This window comes from Gekko japonicus, unplaced genomic scaffold, assembly GCF_001447785.1.
Source record: "Gekko japonicus isolate JY-2015 unplaced genomic scaffold, Gekko_japonicus_V1.1 scaffold548, whole genome shotgun sequence".
Lineage (NCBI taxonomy): Eukaryota > Metazoa > Chordata > Lepidosauria > Squamata > Gekkonidae > Gekko > Gekko japonicus.
Genome location: NW_015169791.1, coordinates 246600 through 254860, shown reverse-complemented (window position 1 = coordinate 254860; position 8261 = coordinate 246600).

Genomic DNA, 8261 nt, shown 5'->3' with positions numbered 1-8261 from the left:
TATGGGGTAGAGATTTGGGGTTGGAATGAGTCGATGCTAACCCTGATTGAAACTGTGCAAAACTATTTCATGAGACGGATTTTGGTTTTGCCTAAAGGTTCACCTGTGGCGCTGATGAGAATAGAATTGGGTATGGCATCGCTGAAAGCCAGGGCAAAGGTAAGAATTCTTTCCTACTGGAGGAAATGTCAGGAACGACCCCAGGATATCCTAGGGGTCCAAAGTTTTGGACTATTGTTGAAATCTTCCAAAAAATTAAATGACTATCTGTCTTGTATCCTACAGGAATACTCAATTCCAGATGACCTAATGGGTTTAGCGGACAATGATAATCAAAAGTCCAAATTGAAGGAATGGGTATTTCATAAGGATGGCCTTTTGAACCTTCATGCAGCGGCAAGTTGCCGAACGGCCCCTATGTTTAAGCTCTTTAAAAGAGATCACTGTAGGACTGGCTATTTAGAGAAATTAACCAATCTTGACCTAAGAAGGGCATTTACAGCCCTCAGATTCCATGCCATTCCTTCAATGGTCTGTGTTGGTTGTTTTATGGGTTTACCTCTTGCCTTAAGAATCTGCCAATGTGGTTTGGGTGAAGTGGATGATATTGAGCACTATTTACTGAGATGCTCATGGCACGAATCACTTAGGCAGAGATTTATATACCCTATTTTACCTTTGCACAATGGATTCTCAAAACAGGAGTTGGTTGTTTTTTTTGCTCTCTGATATGGACGTATATGTTACCAGCAGAATGTCCCTGTTTGCAAAAAAGATAAGATTAAGGTTAGGATTCAGCGCAAGTTAGTGAAGGGATAACTTAATGTGATGTATAAGGATTGTGTTTGTATTTATGCTTTGTTATGGCCAATGGCTAATACAATAAACTTGATGATGAGGGTAAAGGTAGAAGGGATAAGAAGTTTGGGTGAGGAATGAGAAAAGATTCTGGGGACCATGTGAGGTTAGGGAAAACTGAAAGAGATGGGAGGAAAAGAAGGCAGACTAGAAGGCAGGTAAGAGGGTATAGTATGGGCGTGCTTGGTGTGAACTGCTCCTAATGCACCTCCAAGAGCACATAAAATACAATTGGACAGCAGCATCCTAGGAGGAGGAGAATTTATACCCTGCCTTTCACTCAGAATCTCAGAGAGGCTTACATTCTCCTTTCTCTTCCCCTCCCCACAACAGAAACCCTGTGAGGTAGGTGGGGCCGAGAGAGCTCTTTCAAGAACTGCTCATGAGGGAGTAGCTCTGAAACAACTTGTAACTGACCCAAGGTCTCATCAGCAGCTGCATGTGGAGGAGTGGGGATTCAAACCCGGTTCTCCCATATTAGAGTCCGCCGCTCTTAATCACTACACTGTTACATGTAAGTCATTTGTGCTCATCACGAAGGCTGAAATTGTCCCTATCTGATAAATGGACATATCAAGGAGCAATGTGTGGTGAACCATCCAAGCTCCATACATATATGTTTAAACTGTTGCCAAAATACCCCCCCCCCCCCCCTTTTTTTCAGCCCCCCCCCCCACAATTTTTTGCTATAATTGCTTGGAGCTGATATTGAGCCTGCAGTTTAAAGAGGAAGGTGTAGTTGGATTAATGGACCTGGTAACCCTAGGCTGAACAGAACTCCAATTCTGACCATATAGAAAGCAGGGCCATGTATAAGTGCAGGTAAGGTAAAGGTAAAGGTTCCCTTGCTCGAAAGTTAGTCGAATCCGACTCTAGGGTTGCAGTGCTCATCTCCGTTTCAAAGCCGAAGAGCCAGCGCTGTCCGAAGACGTTTCCGTGTTCATGTGGCCGGCATGACTTGACACCAAGGCGCACGGAACGCTGTTACCTTCCCACCAAAGTGGTACCTATTTATCTACTTGCAGTTTCTTGCTTTCGACTGCTAGGTTGGCAGGAACTGGAACTAGAGATGGGAGCTCACTCCATCATTCAGCACCCGGATCTCGAACTGCTGAACTGCTGACCTTCCACAGTCTGCAGTTCAGCATCTTAACCACTTGAGCCACTGCAGCTCTTATAAGTGCAGGACACACACCTAAAAAAACTACCTTATCTCATTCCTTCTTGGTGATAGTGTTCTTGTTACTAGGCAGTTTGTTATCATTTCAGATTTTCCTCCTAGAACAACGACCACTTCCCTCCTCCGTAGAATAAGTGGACAGTGACCATGTTTTGATCTGTGTATAATCTGAAAGATATTTCTGAGTGATTTCTGGATTTGAGCCATGACCTGAAGATAGAATCTAATTGAATGAGTTACCTGGGATTGTGTGTTCTCACACTTCAGACCCCTCATCTACCACTGAATGGAATAAAAATATAATGAGAACAGAAGGCACTTCCTCCACAGTGGGAAGATGTTGTGATATCAACTGCAGCTGAAGTCCCAACTTTGCTGAGACTTTCAATTCTGTGAAAGATTATATTCACTCTTTTTTTTTAAGGTGGCAACTGACTTCAGACTTTCAAACTGGACAGTCTTCTAGAAGATTCTCTTGTAAAATATTCTATTAAGGACTCAGATTCTTACCATGTAGCTTTCCTCAAGAAATTTAAGATGTGTCATTTCCCAGTAATGCAGATTGTCACATGAAATTTGCCAATATACTTTCAGTGCTGACTAACAGTAAAAAGGTTAGGTAGTATGAATGAATTTATTATTACAGCGCATAGCCAGCAATATAAAACCATACCTGCAAATATTTATCATATAAAGGTTAGGTAGTACACTTCAGCTGTTTTGTTCTTGTTTTTCCTTTTATCCAAATGAACTGGAGCTAAGTATCATCTCACATTCACAAGGTCTCCCTCACATCAAGGAAACAAATTGCTGTGCAATCTTCATTTGCAAATGCAAGCTGATGTGCATTTGTGATCTGTCTCAGTTGTTAATTCTAGACTTTGGATAGCGCTAAATGTTGCAACCTTTTATACTCATTATGCCCAGGCCTATTTATTCTGTGAAAACATAGCAAGTGCCCATATCTCCTGCCCATTAAACATCCCTTCTGGGTTACGCAGAAAACAAATGAGTCTGAGCCAGAAACCCAATTTCCAGAGTCCAGATCACTAAAGCTAAGCGAACACCTTAGATAAATGTAACCTATTTCCAATGGAATGAGAGTGCAATTTGATAACTGTCGATAATTCCCTCATTATACCAAATGAGTTTGTCAGCCATGCCAACTGCTAGATGGTTGATCTTAATTTGTTAATAAAAACTCTGAAGCAATATTGCAAGTCAGATAAAACTATCTGAGTCACAAAGGTGTAGCGAGTTTTCTTTTTAAGGAGAAATTCTCTGACACTGGTATGCATACCACCAGAAACACAGTTTGTGTGCTGTAAGGTCACATGTAAAAAATGTAAATTGTTGTTTCACTGCCTCTGACTCACACATTTTGGTTATGTGAAGTGTGACAGCCCCCACTGCTATCCCTCTGATCTACAAAGACTATCTCATGACCTATGTGAGGACATGGCTGGGGGCTCACCCCCCCACACACACACACCACTTTTGTGGATTGCGGGGCTCCAGGGCACAACAAGGCTCTAAGGTGGGCAGATGGATGCCCCTCCCCCCTTCTGAGCATGTAGGTCAGGTGGGCAGACCTGGGGGCCTTACCCACCTGCCCCTCTGGTATTTGTGGTCTTGACCAATCCTCAGCCTTGGTTTGGGCATGGGACAGATCGTTTTGGTTAGGGAGGCAGTACCTGTGTGCCCACATCCTGCAGTTCCTCCGTTAAGGAGTCTTGGTATGAGCCAATTTAGCAGCATGCCTATCATCAAAACTCTCACCACCAGGTGACAAGGGAACCACACAGCAGCTGGCACTCACGTGGCTCCCTGGGGGTTCACCACTTCCAGGAAGCACCCCAGTAGGTGAGCTGGGGTCTGTGTGGTTCATCAGACAGCAGGTGAGTCATCCAGTTCAGGATTCATCCCTATGTTGCACCGATGCTCCTGCAGTGTAATCAATAAAAGGTGTGGCCACTTTATTTCTCCAAATCGATGTGGTCAGTTTCATTTCTTCACCTGTTCCCCTCAATACCCCCCGGGCTCACAAATAATTTTACAGTGCTGCATGAAGAGTCATGAGAAAAGGAGGCCCCTGTCTTTCCCGTGGTATGTCTTATGCTCTCAGTGATGTGTTTACAGCAGTGGTCCCCAACCTTTTTAATATGGTGACCCACAAGCTCAGTTTGTATGGGAACCCACTTGAAAAAACAGAGTGTTCACACATCATTAAAACCACAAGAATGCAAGACCCAGTTTCACAGGCTTCACAATCCATTCCTGGGTCAGGAGCCACAGGTTTAGAAACATTGTGTTTCAGCCGTTCACTAAACATGACAAGAGAAATAGAACTGTTTCTCCTGTAAAACCAGGGGTCATTTGGGGGGGATGCGGGGGGACGCCATCCCCCCGGGTGAGGTGCGGGAGGGCGGGGCCTGGAGCTCCCTGCTGGTGCCCGCTGGAGGTCGCCACCGGCTGTGGGGAGGACACACTTCCGGTGATGTCAGGGGGTGTGGCATATGCTAATGAGTTATGCTAATGAGTCCCCCTAGCTCTTTTTCTACGAAATGACCCCTGTGTAAAACTATTACATAAGAACATATGAGAAGCCAATGTTGGATCAGCCAATGGCCCATCCAGTCCAACACTCTGTCACACAGTGGCCAAAAATACCAGGTGCCATGAGGAGGTCCATCAGTGGGGCCAGAACACTAGAAGCCCTCCCACTCTTGCCCCCCCCAAGCACCAAGCATTGGCCTTTTTAATTACAGTCGCACATTGTTTCAACATTTTCAGTGAGTTATCTACTATGATTCCAAGATCTCTCTCTTTGTCAGTCTCTGCCAGGCTGGACCCCATCAACATGTATTTATAGTTAGGGTTTTTGGGCCGAATGTGCATCACTTTCCACTTGGCCACACTAAGCCCCATTTGCCATGTTGATGCCCACTCACCCATCCTCGACAGATCCCTTTAGAGTGCCTCACAATCCTCCTTGGTTTTCACCACCCTGAACAATTTCGTGTCATCCACAAATTTAACCACTTCACTGCTTACTCCCAACTCCGAATCATTAATGAAAAAGTTAAAAAGAATCGGACCCAGTACTGATCCCTGAGGTTCCCCACTGCTTACCATCGTCCACTGTGAAAATTGCCCGTTTATACTCACTCTCTGTTTCCTATTAACTAGCCAGTTTTTGATTCACAAGTGGACTTGTCCTTTTATCCTGTGACTATTGAGCTTACTTAGGAGCCTTTGATGAGGAACTTTATCAAAAGCTTTCTGGAAGTCAAGGTAAACAACATCTATTGGGTCCCCCTTGTCCACAAGAACACTAACAGGTTAGTAAGACAAGGGAGTGGGGGCAAGGAAGCAGGAAATAGGTCTTTCCCTTCCATATTTATGGAAAAAATTATTTTACCTCAGCAAGTTCTGAAGAAATCCCAGCTGAAAGAAAATGGCCTTATGGGGACATTTGAGAGAATTGTCAGGAATGGTAGGTAGGCACTGCTCTTTGCCACCTACCAGAGCATGTGTTCTACCATGAAGTCATGGCCTCTCTCCATATATGAGCCTGCCACATACTAAGTCTACTTGTTTAGTATCTCTGTCAGTATTTCATACTTTAACCGGTATAATTCTGTAGGATCCCAGGCAGAGAACGGTCCTTTCTAATACCTGCTACATGAGACGCTTTAACTGTAAATCCCAGGGATTGCATCCAGAGCATGAATGACAACCCTCCCTAAACCATTCCTGTCATATCAACAACACATATTAGGCTGGGTCCTTGCTTTTAAAGAATGACTGTCTAGTCATGAAGGAGATATGCCAGCTGAATGCCTCTTACACATAATATCAAGAAACATTTCAAGAAGAAAAATAAGCAAACATTCCATTCCATTCCATTTATTTTAATTGCATTCTCTAATAAAATTAAAGTGTTGAATTAAAGCATGCACTAGTCACAGGAAACCTTGATCCTTTCACAGCATTCCATTTTACTGACACTCCATCTTCGCAGGAGACAGTTTGGTTGACTTCATTAGTCCTAAACTGTCTATGGGATTTCAACAGCTGCTGACTAATCCATACTAAGATTTACTTCTTAATTATACATAATTAAGATATGGTGCTTCTTTTAAACAAAAACAAAAAAGCTGTGGACAGTTCCAGAATAGCTTAGAATTAATCCTGACAATATAATTATTACTAGTTCCTTTGCATAATGAAGAGAGTAAAGCTTCCAGAAGGAGTGCTAGTTGTTGTCGGAGTGGAGGCCGGTTGCTTCAAAGGCAGCCAGTCAAGCCTCGTTTGCGTTCGATTATCTGATGGAGTCAAGTAGATTCTGTTCTTTCTCTTATGGTGGTTTTGAGATCCACTGAAGTAAATCCCGATAACCTACAATTTGCTGCTGGAGTGCCACAAGAGAGTTATTAGGCTCCGTTTAAGAGAGAAGGAGAAAGAAAGTCATAAAATATCTGGCCAAGGGGGTCACTTGTGACTCTGAAGTGGGTGCTAATGGAACAAAGACTAATATCAAGAAGTATAGATAGCAGAGCAGCAGAGAGAACTCCTTCAGCCTGCTTGCTGTCTTTAATTAATCTGTCTGAGCTGCTGGTGCTAAAAGGAGTGATAATTCCCCCCATACATGATTCTTGTGCCATAGAGAAAGTACATAGGAAAGGGGAAATAATAAGGCATCTCATGCCACTGTCATATGATATATGCACCATCCCATCAAAAGTTATCCTGGAGAAGTCAGGTTGCTTTCACCAACACAGCACCTTTGCTCACAGCAGGACCGTACAAACAAGGCTGACCAACTGCATAAGCAGCTCCATCAGACACCAAAGACAGTAACTTTTTTGGTGATGGGAAGTGCCCTCAAGGCACATCCAATCTATAGCAACCCCTTATGGTTTTCAAGGCACGTAGTTCTCCATTGCCTGCCTCTGTGTAGCAACCCTGGACTTCCTTGGTGGCCTCCCATCCCAGCACTAACCAGGGCCAACTCTTCTTAGCTTCTGAGATCTGACAAGATCAGGCTAGCATAGGCAACTTCTTTCTTACAGACACCAGTAATGCAGCAGATGATCCAGGAAATACACCCTCGCAATGCCACAAAGGGTGCGGGAATGCACTTCTTGAATTGTGTGGTTCAGCTGTTTAGGGTGGCAAAATATGTTGGGCTAGCACAGTATCCATATGCAAACTTTACAGTCCACGGGGAAAAACAAGATGGCGCCGAGCAGGAAACCTTAGTGCTAGGGGCTCCTGCGTTAAAACTGATTCAACACAACTAAGAAACCTCTAAGGTATGCCACAGTATTTGCTAGCTATGCCAAACCAGACAGCATCTGATAGATTAATCTGAGCTCAAGAATACTGGATTTATTGTCAAATTTTTGTACAACTACCTCTCCTTCCCTGGTCCGGCTCCTGGACTCCCTGAGCTGGCCCGACTTCGGCAGTGATGACTAATGGTGGTGAGTGGGTGAGAACCAGCTACAGGACATCGCTGCCCCTGCTGGTTCTGACCAGCCTGGGCCATCGCCATTTTGACGGGGTTTCCCTTCGAGCACCTTTCCAGTGGTTGCTGCTGCAGCTGCTGCCAGGGCTTGTGGGACTGTTCCAGATGAGCGGGCATGCACCAGGGAGCACAGGGAAGGTCTCTGCCTCCCCTGGAGTCTCCCCGGCTGAGCCCAGGGTTCGCTGGACGGCTGCTGGTAGCATGACCTGAGCGGCGTTTTGCCCCTTTGGGCTCATAGACGGAGACTATAGCAGGAAAAGCAACAAAGAACTCCAAATTTAGCCAATTGATGAACTCATGGGACCCAGAGTTGCTGGTCTGGAGAGTCTGGAGAGGTGACAGATACCAGTTGATTAATTTCCCAAGTAATTATTGATAGATCTGATGAACTGAATAATAATCTGATTGTGTATCTGGTATCCGTTTTATTTCCCCAGTTAATTATGGATTAACTTGCTAAATGAATTGATAAATTTGCCCTGTAATTGATTAATTAATTTTAATTAATTAATTTGGTACCTCAATTTAAATCTACAAATTAATTAATAAGAGGTCTTCTGGCTGCTTAAAGGAAATTCTGCCACAGACTACCACTAGCCGTTATTTAACTTAAATTATTGGCTAATTGATTGGAATATATATATATATATTATTGGTTAATTGATTGGAGAATATATATATATATATATA